Raw genomic sequence first — 13,047 nt, 5'->3', positions numbered from 1 at the left:
CGTATGCATTTACAACTGTAAATTTTCTTCTTACCACTGCTTTTACTGTATCCCATAGGTTCTGGTATTTTGTGTTTTCATTTTCAATAATCTCGGTGTATTTTCTAATTTTGCTTTTAACTTCCCCTTTGACCCACTGGTTTTTCAGAATGTGTTGTTTAATTTCCTCATATTTGTGAATCCAGTTTTCCTTCTGATACTGATTTCTAACCATTGTGATAGAAAAATATTTTTTATAATTGCAACCTTTTAAAATTTATTGAGACGTGTTGTGGCCTAACATATGGTCTATCTTGGATAATGTTCCATGTGCACTTTTGAAAAATATGTATTATGCTGTTCTTTGGTGTTCTGTATATTTGTTAGGTCTAATTAGTTTATGATTTTGTTCAAGTCCTCTATTTCATTATTGATCTTCTGTTTGGTTGTTTTACCATATTTAAAGTGGTATATTGAAGTCATATATATATATATATATATATATATATATATATATATATATATATATATATATATGTTATTATTATAGGAATTTCTTTTTCTCCCTTCAAATCTATAATGTTTGCTTCATGTATTTGGGGGCTCTGATGTTTGGTGAATATATGTTAAAATTGTTATATCTTCTTGGTGAATTGATCCTTTTATCAATCTATATTGTCTTTGTCTCTGTAACAGTTTTTGATTTAAGGTCTAATTTGTTTGATTTAGTATAGCCACTTTAGCCCTCTTTTGGTTAGTATTTTCATGGAATATATTTTTCAATCCTTTCACCTTCAACCTATTTGTGTCTTTATATCTAAAGTGAGTCTCTTGTAGACATCATACAATTGGATCACCAAGGTTTTTTTAAAAAACCAATTCTGCCATTCGATGCCTTTTGATTGGAAAGTTTAAGCCATTTACATTTAAAGTAATCACTGATAAGAAGGGATTTACTCTGCCATTTTGCTATTTATTTTTTGTATGTCATATAACCTTTTTTATTCCTCATTTCCTCGATTACTGTCTTTTTACTGAAGTTGCTTTTTATTGAAGTATAGTTGATTCACAATATTGTGTTAGTTTCAGGTGTACATCAAAGTGATTCAGTTACATATATATTTCTCAGATTATTTTCCATTATAAGCTATTACAAGATATGAATATAGTTCCCTGTGCTATACAATAAATTCTTGTTGCTTATCTCTTTTATGTATAGTAGTTTTTATCTGTTAATCCCATACTCCTAATTTATCCCTCCCCACTTCCTTTCCACTTTGGTAACCATAAGTTTGTTTTCTTTTTCTTTTTTTCAATATGTAATAGCCTTTATTAAATTGTATAAATTGTCCTACATCTTGGTATAAGAATAATGGCTGGTATTAATTATAAAACTCCTCCTTAAACACAAAAGAACATTACATTTGAATTATCTTTTTCTACCCAGAGTAGTCTTGTTTTGATACAAATAATTCATTGTTCATCCTGCAACTTGAAACAAGTTGATAACATGCCACATTTTTTTATCTTGTCAATTTAGAAAAAAAAAAGTCATATTCAATATTTACAGATTTAACCTAGTTCACAGAATATACAAATGTTATGTGTGATAAAATCCCACAAATTAGATCCAATTTTATAGATTTTCCCTGATTTACCTTAAATTTAAAGTATCTCTACCACATACATTTTAAGTTATTTTTAAATAACAGTTTTAGTTTTGCACGTGTATTGTTTCTGGGTAACAAGATGTTAAGTTGTCCTGCTGTTGTGATATGACAAGCTACTTAAATTCTCTTCTCTACATTCCATGTACACACTCTAAATAGAGATAAATATGATGGTGCTGGAAAGAATAATGACACCATTAGAATAATGGGTTGCATTTATTCTTTGCTGATTATGGATACTTTCCTTACTAGCCATATGCATTAAAAGAAAATTGTGAACCAGTAAAATAAACTAGATGAACAGAAATACTGCATGATGTCACTTATATGTGGGATCTTGCCAAACAAAAGTCTAACTCATAGAAACACAGAATAGAATGGTGGTTGCCAGGGTTGGAATGTGGAGGAAATAGGAAGCTTTGCTGGACCCAAAGGGAAGTTCATGAGTGATTTGTGAACCACACTCGTGGTTCTGTTGACCATTCACACTACTTCCCCAGAGTCCAAACAGCACACACTGATTTACTGCTGATTACAATTTATTCTTTCTTTCTGCCCACCCCTCTGCATCTCTTGCCATGTGACCAGCCCACCCAACACTGTCTTGGGTTCGTGGCTGCTTCACAGAGGTACACAGTTCCACTGGTTCCAGTCATAGGGCATGGGTGTATGATGCAGATTGTGCCTAATTTTCTGTACGATTTTGTTGGCTCTGTCTGTATGGTTATATAGGGGAAAGCCAAGTTTGTCCAGAGCCTGGATGTGGACAAACAACAGATGGGAGACAAGACCGAGGCCCTGGTACTCAGGCAGGGTGGCCCCCATCCACACCTCTCCTGTATGATCCATCAGGGACCAGGGCACAGGGGTCCCCTCAGGCTCCAGCAGGCAGAAGTTGGGGAAGGTCTGGATACAGCGCTTGATGAATCTCTGGCTACGCTTATTGCCACCGAAATGCCATAATTTATTCACCAAGGCAGCATAGGTAGGATCCAGGGATGAGAGTTTAAACTTCTCTTGGTCAATGGCTTTGGGTCTGCCATAGCCAAGAGGTAAGTTCTTTGGCTCTGGCAGGGAAGGAAGCAGTTTCCTCACTGTCTCAGGCATCACATACAGAATGCATTGTGTTTGCTTGACCTTAACAAATTTAGTGATTACAAGATTCTGTATCACCTCATCCAGACTGGACTGTGAACTTTGGATCTGCAAAGTGTTTCCAATTGATGACCTCTGATGTGCTAAGGGATTCTTGACAGTTGTTGAGATCCTTAGAATAGATTTGGTAGGTGTTGGTGTAATGATCAAAGTCATCTGCCATTTCCTACTCCTGAGGGTGGATAACCATAGTATTAAAATCAGGCCACTTGTCCACCAGGGCCTTTAGCTTGAAGGGGTTTCCCTGGTCCATATGGACAGTCCCATAAACCTTTAAGGACACAGGGAGGCTCTTCCTCAAGGATTTCTCTAACATCTGCAGCAGTTGTGGGCCTTGTAAGTGGAACATCTTGACATGTACCTTAATTTTGGTACCCAACTTTGGTTTCCCAACTCTCTGGTCACTGTGTTCAGGGTCTTCTCCTCTTCAGCTCAACACTTCAGGAGCACTGGTTCTTTGGGATGAGCAGGTAGAATCCTACTATATGAAACCTGTCATCTCCCAAATGTCGATTCCTTGCTCCAACTACCAAGCACTAAGGCAGCCAGTGCCACTTTGGGAAATTTTGAAGGGCAGATCCTCAGGACAGGTGGTCTTGGCAGCTGCTATAGCTTACCCAAAAATCCCCCAACCAGGGGTGGGTGTGGGGCAGATGGCCACAAGCAGCGAGGCCCCTGTCTGGCTCACCAAAATTTGTTACCAAGTCCAAGCTTGTACTGCTTACAGCACGATAGGCCAATAAATTGAAAGGTGAGTTGTTGGGACAAGGAATATCAGCTATTCAGAAAGCCAGCAGACCAAAAAGATGGTGGACTTGTGTCCCAAAGAACCATCTTCTGTAAGTTTGTTTTCTATGTCTGTGAGTCTGTTTCTGTTTTGTATATAGATTCATTTATATTATTTTTTAGAGTACACGTATAAGTGATATAATATTTTTCTTTGTCTGACTTACTTCAGTTATTATGATATGCTCTAGGTCCATCCATATCGTTGCAAATGGCAATATTTCATTCTTTCTTATGGCTGAGCAATATTCCATTGTATATATACACTACTTTTCTTAAACCAATCATTTGTTGATGGCACTTGGGTTGATTCCATGTCTTGGTTATTGTAAATAGTGTTGCTGTGAACCTTTGGGTGCATGTATATTTTTGGATTAGAGTTTTCATCTTTTCAGGATATATGCCCAGGAGTGGGATTTCTGGATTATATGGTAGTTCTATTTTTAATTTTTAAAGGAACCTCTATACTGTTTTCCATAGTGGCTGCACCAATTTACACTCCCATCAACAGTGTAGGAGGGTTCTTTTTCTCCACACCCTCTCTAGCATTTATTATTTGTAGACTATTTGATAATAGGCATTCTGACCAGTGTGAAATGATACCTCATTTTGGTTTTTATTTGCATTTCTCTAATAAATAGCAATATTGAGCATATTTTCATGTACCTCTTGGCCATCTGTATGTCTTCTTTGGAGAAATGTCTATTTAGGTCTTCTGCCCATTTTTTGATTGGGTTGTTTTTTTTTTATATTGAACTCCATGAGCTGTTTGGATATTTTGGATATTAACCCCTCATTGGTTGCATCATTTGCCAATATTTTTCTCCCATTCCATAAGTTGTCTTTTTGTTTTATTCATAGTTTTCTTTACTATGCAAAAGCTTTCTAGCTTGGTTAGGTCCCATTTGTTTATTTTTGCTTTTATTTCTTTTGCCTTAGGAGACTGATCTAAGAAAATATTGCTACAATTTATGTCTGAGACACAAGAGGGGAGGGATATGGGGATATATGTGTATGTATAGCAGATTCACTTTGTTATACAGCAGCAACTAACACAACAATGTAAAGCAATTATACTCCAATAAAGATGTTTAAAAAAAATTTATGTCTGAGAATGTTTTGCCTATGTTCTCTTCTAGGAGTTTTATGGTGTCATGTTTCATATTTAGGTCTTTAAATCATTTTGAGTTTATTTTTGTACATAGTGTGAGGAAATGATCTAATTTCATTGATTTACATGTAGCTGTCCACCTTTCCCAACAGCACTTGCTGAAGTGACTGTCTTTTCTTTGTTGTATATTCTTGCCTCCTTTGTCATAGATTCTTTGATGGTAGGTGTGTGGGTTTACTTCTGGTTTACTTCTCTATTCTATTCCATTGATCTGAATGTCTGTTTTTGTGCCAGTACCATGCTGTTTTGACTACTGTAGCTTTGTAGTATTGCCTGAAGTCTTGGGAGGGTTATGCCTTCAGCTTTGTTCTTATTCCTCACAATGGCTTTGGCAATTCTAGGTATTTTGTAGTTCCATATAAATTTTAGGATTATTTGTTCTAGTTCTGTGAAAACAATGTCATGGGTAATTTGATAGGGATCACATTAAATCTGTAGATTGCTTTGGGTAATATGGCCATTTTAACAATATTAATTCTTCCAATCCAAGAGCATGGGATATCTTTCCATTTCTTTGAATCATTTTCAATTTCCTTTATCAATGTTTTATAGTTTTTAACATATGGGTATTTCACCTTCTTGGTTAAGTTTATTTTGAGGTATTTTTTTGACATGATATTAAATGGAATTATTTTTTAATGTAAATGACTGCTTATATTTATTTATTTATTTATGACTGTGTTGAGTCTTCGTTTCTGTGCGAGGGCTCTCTCTAGTTGCGGCAAGTAGGGACCACTCTTCATCGCGGTGCGTGGGCCTCTCACCATCGCGGCCTCTCTTGTTGTGGAGCACAGGCTCCAGATGCGCAGGCTCAGTAATTGTGGCTCACGGGCCCAGTTGCTCCGTGGCATGTGGGATCTTCCCAGACCAGGGCTCGAACCCGTGTCCCCTGCATTGGCAGGCAGATTCTCAACCACTGCGCCACCCGGGAAGCCCTAAAGGGAATTTTTTGTTTTAAATTTTCTCTTTCTGATATTTCATTGTTAGAGTAAAGTAATGCAAGAGATTTCTGTATATTAATCTTGTATCCTGTTATCTGGCTGAATTCATCTATTAGTCCTAATTGTTTTTGTGTGGAGTCTTTAGGGTTCTCTGTGTAGAGTGTCTTGTCATCTGCAAATAGTGACAGTTTTACCTCTTTCCTTACAATTTGGATACATTTCCTGTCTTTTTTTTCTCTGATTGCTGTGGCTAGGACTTCCAGTACTATGTTGAATAGAAGTGTTGGGAGTGGGCATCCTTGTCTTTTTCCTGAATTTAGTGGAATGACTTTCACCTTTTCACTGTTGAGTATTATTTTGGCTGTAGGTTTGTCATAAATGGCTTTTTCATGTTGAGATATGTTCCCACTTTATTCATTTTCATGAGAGTTTTTAACATGAGTGGGTGTTGTTTGCTTTATCTGCATCTATTGAGATAATTATATGGGTTTTGCCTTTTCTTTTGTTAATACGGTGGATCACATTGATTGATTTGCATATGTTGAACCATCCTTGTGGCCCTGGAATGAATCCAACTTGCTCATAGTGTATGATCTTTTTTATGTATTGTTGCATTCAGTTTGCTAATGTTTTTTGGGAATTTTTGCATCTATATTCATCAAAGATATTGGCCTGTAGTTTTCTTTTTTGGTAGTGTCTTTGTTTGGCTTTGGTATCAGGGTGCTTTTGGCTTTGTAGAATGACTTTGGGAGTGTTCCCTCTGCTTCAATCTTTTAGAAGAGTTTGAGAAGGACTGGTATAAGTTCTTCTTTGTATGCTTGGCAGAATTCCCCAGTGAAGCCATCTGGTCCTGAACTTTTGTTTGTAGGGAGTTTTTTTTTTTTTTTAAAGTGGTTCTATTTCACCTCTAGTGATCACTCTATTCAAATTATGTTTCTTATTGACTCAGTTTTGGCAGGCTATATGTTTTTAGAAACTTGTCCATTTCTTCTAGGTTGTCCAATTTGTTGGCATATAATTGTTATTTCTCCTCCGTCACTTCTTATTTTGTTTATTTGGGTCCTCTCTCTTTTCTTCTTGGTGAGCCTGGACAGAGGTCTGTTGACTTTGTTTATCCTTTCAAAGAACCAGCTCTTGCTTTTATTGATTTTTATATTGTTTTTTTAATCTCTATTTTATTTATTTTCTCTCCAATATTTATTATTTCCTTCCTTCTGCTGACTTCAGGCTTTGTTTGTTCTTCTTTTTCTAATTCTTTTAGGCATTGGGTTATGTTATTTATTTGAGTTTTTCTTGTTTATTAAGGAAGGCCTGTATTGCTATGAACTTCCTCTAAGGACTGGTTTTGCTGCATCCCATAGATTTTGTAAGGTTGTGTTTTCATTGTCATTTGTTTAGAGGTATTTTCTGATTTCCTCTTTGATTTCATCACTGACCCATTGATTTTTTAGTAGCTGTTGTTTAGTCCCCATGTGATCATTTTTTGCCCATTTTTCTTTCTAGTTTCATATCATTGTGGTCAGAAAAGATGCTTGAAATAATTTCTATACTCTTAAATTTGTTGAGGCTTGTTTTGTGGTCTATCCTAGAGAATGTTCCATGTGCATTTGAAAAGAATGTCTATCCTGGATTTTTTTGGGTGTAGTGTCGTGAAGATGTCAAGTGCAGCTGGTCTATTTTGTCACTTAGGATCTCTGTTGCCCTATTGATTTTCTGTCTGGAAGATCTGTCCATTGATGTCAGGGGAGTGTTAAAGACTCCTACTATTTTTTTATTCCTGTTAATTTCTCCCTCTATGTCTGTTAGTATTTGTTTTACGTACTTAGGTTCTTCTGTATCGGGTGCATATATGTTAATGAGTGTAATGTTCTCTTCTTGTGTTGATCCATCTATCGTTATATAGTGGCCTTCTTTGTCTTTCTTTATGGACTTTTTTTTAAAGTTTGTCTGATATGAGTATTGCTACCCCTGCTTTCTTGTCATTTCCATTTGCATGAAACATCTTTTTCCATCCCCTCACCTTCAATTTATGAGTGTCTTTTGCTCAGAAATGAGTCTCTTGTAGGCAACATATTGTAGGTTCTTGTTTTTTTCTTCAATCTGCCACTCTATGTCTTTTGATTGGAGCATTTAGTCCATTGATATTTAAGGTAATTATTAAGTATGTATTTATTGCCTTTTTAAACCTTGTTTTCTGGTTGATTTTGTAGTTCTTTGTTCACTTCTTTTTGTTTTTCCTTATGTGGTTTGATGGTTTTTCCATTGCAGTGTGCTTGGGTTCCTTTCTTTTTTTGTGTGAATCTATTGTATGTTTTTTATTTGTGGTTATGATGGAGTTCAAGTATGTTGAGCCATCACTATATCTGCTTGCTTTAAACTGATAGCCATTCAAGTTCAAACACATTCTGAAAGATCTACATTTTTATACTCCCCTCCCCACATTTTGTGATTTTGATGCCCTGTTTTACATCTTCATGCTTACCCTTTTACTGTTCATTGTACTTATAATAGTTTTTATAATTTTTTTGATTTTTTAAAATCTATGTACTGGCTTATTTGAGTGATCTTCCATCCTTTTATATAGTTGCCCTTCCTACTGTGATTTTCTCTTTCCTACAGATTCTTTCTTCTTTTTTATTTAGAGAAGACCTTTCAACATTTCTTTTAGGTTAAGTTTAGTATTTCCGTATTCTTTCAGTTTTTGCTTGTTTGAGAAATTCTGGATAGGATATCCTAGGTTGCAGGTTTTTCCCTTTCAGGACTTAGAATATATCATGCCACTCCCTTCTGGCCTGCAAAGTTTCTGTAGAGAAATCAGCTGATAGCCTCATGGGGGTTCGATTGTAACTGACTGTTTTTCTCTTGCTACCTTTAGAATCTTATCTTTAACTTTGGACATTTTAATTATGATGTATCTTGGTGTGGGTCTGTTTGCATTCATCTTGTTTGGAGCCCTCTGTGTTTCCTGTATCTGGATATCTGTTTTCTTCTTTAGGTTTGGGAAATTTTCAGCCATAGATTCTTCAAATACATTTTCAATCCCCTGCTCTCTCTCTCCCTCCCTCCCACTCTCTCTCTCTCTCTGTCTTTTCTTGAACCTCTATTATGAGTAGGTTGGTACACTTTATATTATTCCATAGATCTTGCATGTTGCTTTCATTTTTTTTTCTTTTGTCTTTCTGTCCACTGTTCTGATTGGTTGATTTCCATTATTCTATCTGCCATTCACTTATTCGTCTTCTGCATTATTTAGTCTGCTATTCATTGTTTCTAGGTTGGTTTTATCTCAGCAATTGAGTTGTCTAATTTTGATTGGTTTCTCTTTATAGTTTCTAGTTCCTTGTTACAGTGATCTGCATTTCTATCAATAACCTTTCTTAATTCTTTTAACATTTTGATTACATCCTTTTTGAATCTAGTACACCGGTGAGGTCTTTTCATTATTTTTTTTCAGGGTTTTTCTCTTATTCTTTTAATTGGGAGTAGTTCCTCTGCTTTTTTTATTTTACTTAACTTTCTCTGTCACTATGAATTTAGTCTACCTTGTGTAGACTGTGCAAGTCCAATATTTTTGGTGCAAAGGTTGTTTTTGTTTGTTATGGATGCTAGTCACAACTTTCCACAGAGTGTGCTGGCCATTATCCCTTTGATTGGGGGTGTGATTGGTGTTGTGACTGTAGACTGCACTGGATGTTGGGTGGGGCCTCCTCTTTGCTTCATGACTGTCACAGCCCTGTTGGGGGTAGGGGCTGTTCCCCAGTTGTTAGAGTAGAAGCCCTGAGGGTCAGGTTCAATAAGGCTCCATTGCCCTTAAGCATGTGCTTTGTCCTTAACAAGGTTAGCATTGAAGCAAGTGAGGCCCATGTGGTCACAGCAAACCTATGCGCTGCCGGTACAGGCATCCATGGTTCTGCCCAGAAGCAGCCCAAGGTCATGTCCTTTTCTTCATTGTGTTCATCCCAGACCTAGTGGTAGGCTGGTGTTGGTGGCCAGGGCATTGTGGCTGCAGAAATTGACGTGGTTGTGCTGCTGCTTGGAACCTGGCTGCCTCTGTGGGAGGGCTCTCATAGGACCTGTCTGCCTCAGATCTGACTCCAAGCTGCAGTGTGGGGTGAACAGAACTGGAGCCCTCTGCCAGTAAAGGAACCACTGTGTACTCCTCCCCAGGGGCTATCTGCCAGAGATGTGAGATTCTGTGAAGCCACCTGCCACCTGGTATTGGTGCCAACAAATTTCACTGCTGCTAGTTCTGTCCCTGGACCTTCCCCCAACATGATAATGGGCTCCAGTGTCATCCCTACCCAGACATGCATGCCCTCACAAAGTCTGCAACTACTGAAGCCAGGACCCCACTGTGCACACACTTGATAATGGGCTCCAGTTGTGGACCCGGGCCAAGATGAGCCCATGCTGACATTGGGCTCTGAGGTTCCACCCAGACCACACCCCAGGCCCTAGGGCTGTCTCTGCACAGCTAGACTGAGTCCACTCCCAGGGCCCATCTGCCTGAGTTTCAGCACCTAGCCACTGTGCATATTAGCAGCCCTGCCTGGCTCACGTTTCAGGCTGGGAAGTGCAGCAGGGTGGCAGCCATCAGCACTGATCTCTCTCTGCCCTGATTGCTAGTAAACCAGCATGCAAGCATTTCTCACGAGAAGAGTCCAGGCTCCTCCAGCCCTCTATCTGTCCCAGTGCACCTCCCAGCCTGCAGGGGGCTTCGCAGGGCAAGAGCCTGCCCCAGACCCTCCCTCTTCCACAGGTTCTTCCCAGGGACACAGGTCTCATCCTGATGCCTTTTTTTTTTGTCCTACCCAGTCACGTGAGGATCTTTCTTGCAGCTTTGGTTATATAAGAGATCCTCTGCCAGTTTCCAGTTGGTTTTCTGTGAGAATTGTTCCACAAGTAGATGTATTTTTGATGTGGGGAGAGGTGAGTTCCACATCCTCCTTCTCCACCATCTTGATCCAATCTTTTTGCTTTTTTATAGTGACACATTTTTATTCCCTTATTTCTGATTATGGCTATTCTATGGACATTTTCTGTATGGTAAAATGGAGATTACATATAATATCCTTGTTATTACAAACTAATTTGAATTGACTCCAGTAGTGCTTCATCTACCCTCTTTATGTTTTGATGTCAAAAATTACATACTTATAGGGACTTCCCTGGTAGTGCAGTGGTTAAGAATCCACCTGCCAATGCAGGGGACACAGGTTTGATCCCTGGTCTAGGATGATCCCACATGCTGTGGAGCAACTAAGCCTGTGTGCCACAACTGCTGAGCCTGCACTCGAGAGCCCACGAGCCACAACTACTGAGCCCGTGTGCTGCAACTACTGAAGCCCGCATGCCCAGAGCCTGTGCTCTGCAACAAGAGAAGCTACCACAATGAGAAGGCCATGCACCACAACAAAGAGTAGCCCTCACTCGCCACAATTAGAGCAAGCCTGTGCGCAGCAACAAAGACCTGATGCAGCCAAAAATAATAAATAAATAAATAAATAAATTTATTTTTAAAATTACATACTTATAGATTGTGTGCCCAGTAACAGAGATTTATAATTATTTTTTATGCTTTTTCTCTTAAATCCTATGTAAAATTAATATTCATGTTACAAAGCAGGATTGCAATAACACTGGCTATTACATTTGCCCATTTACATTTGCTGTGTATTTGACTAAGTATGACTTGGAGTTAGTATCTAGTGTCCTCTCATTTTAACCTGAAGCCCTCCTTTTATAATTTCTTAGAGTAGGTCTAGCAATACTGAAGCCCCTCAACTTTTGTTTATATAGAAATGCCTTAATTTCTCCCTTATTTTTGAAGGACAATTTTGCAATATATAGAATTATTGGGTTTTAGTATTTTTCTTTCAGCATCTTAAATATATCATTTCACTGCCTCTGGTCCAAGGTCTCTGACTACAAGTGACTGATGATCTTACAGGGAATCTCTGTACGTGATAAAGCACTTCTCCCTTTCTGCTTTCAATATTCTCTTTGGCTTTGAACAGTTTGATTACAATGTATGTTGGTGTGGGTCTCTTTGAGTTTATTTTACTTGGAGTTCACTGAGCTTTTAAGATTTATAGACTCAAGTTTTAGCCATTATTTCTTCAAATAATTTTTTCTGCTCCTTTCTCTTTTTCTGGGACTCTGAAAATGTGTATGTGGGCCACCTGATGGTGTCTCACAAATTCCTTAGGCTTTGTTCACTTTTCTTCATTCTTTTTCCTCTGTGTTCTTAAGACTCAATAATTTCAAATAACCTATCTTCATGTTCACTGATTCTTTTTTCTGCCTATTCAACTCTGCTGTTGAACTTTTCTAGTGAATTTTCATTTCAATTGTACTTTTCAGCTCTAGAATTTTGTTTGGTTCCTTTTTGCAATTTCTATCTCTTTATTGACATTCTCATTTTGTTTATATACTATTTTCTTTGTTTCTTTTAGTTCTTTGTCTATGTTTTCCCTTATCTCTTATAGATATTTAAGACCGTTGTTTTAAAGTCTTTGTCTAGTAAGACTGATGTCTGGGCTTTCTCGGGGCTGATTTCTTTCAATTTGTTTTGTTCCTTTGAATGAGCTGCGTTTTCCAGTTTCTATGTATATCTTCTGATTTTTGCCAAAAATGAGCATTTGGTTATTATTATGTAGTAACTCTGGAAATCAGATTTCTGCCTTTCCCCATGGTTTGCTGTTATTGCAGTTGTTGTTTTTACTGAAGGTCATAGTAGTCTATTTGTTTTGAGACTCTTCCAAACTACTTTTAAATGCTATGTGTGCTTGTGTGTGCTCACTGAAGTCTCTGTTCTTTTAGCTCATGTTCATTTACTGTTTTGAAACATATTTCCTTGAATGCCAAGAGCTGAGATAGACAAACAAATAAAACCATCAAAAATAAAAACAAAAAAGAAAGAACAACCACCCCTGTAGTCTTTACAGACTGGCTCTTTGCTTGTGCAGTCCTTCACCAATTAGCTGGACTTGTTCTGAGCCTAGGGATTAGATCCAGGTAAATGTTTAAGGTCTTCTCAGGTCTTTTCTGGGCATGCATCTTGCCTGGGCATGCATGGCTTTCTCAGTTCCCCCTCTATCTGCAGTTGCTTTTGCATTTCCTCATTTCCCAAAGCACCTCACCCCAGCTTCTCCTCCCGGCCTTAGATAGTCTACTGTATGTCTCCACCCAAATCTCTTGCCCTAGGCGTCTTTGAATTTTTAGTCCACTTGTTGTATTTAATAGCAGTGCCTGCCACTTTTCCCACCTGCATTCTGAGTTATGCAAGACAGGGATGAACAAGTAAATCTTTCAGGTATCCTCCAGGCAGGTTATAACAGACAAT

At 37.9% G+C, this 13,047-nt stretch overlaps 1 protein-coding gene and 1 pseudogene across 2 annotated transcripts in view; one reads left to right on the top strand and one right to left on the bottom strand.

Moving 5' to 3' along the window:
• ARHGEF4 (Rho guanine nucleotide exchange factor 4) overlaps positions 1 to 13,047 on the top strand; it is a 269,860-nt gene that overhangs the window by 44,823 nt on the left and 211,990 nt on the right. The window lies entirely within an intron of this gene.
• Positions 2,271 to 3,153, bottom strand: LOC132368461 (glycine N-phenylacetyltransferase-like; annotated as a pseudogene).

The sequence above is a fragment of the Balaenoptera ricei genome, chromosome 7 (genome assembly GCF_028023285.1).
Source record: "Balaenoptera ricei isolate mBalRic1 chromosome 7, mBalRic1.hap2, whole genome shotgun sequence".
In the NCBI taxonomy this organism is placed as follows: domain Eukaryota; kingdom Metazoa; phylum Chordata; class Mammalia; order Artiodactyla; family Balaenopteridae; genus Balaenoptera; species Balaenoptera ricei.
This window is presented reverse-complemented; position numbering and strand designations above follow the sequence as displayed.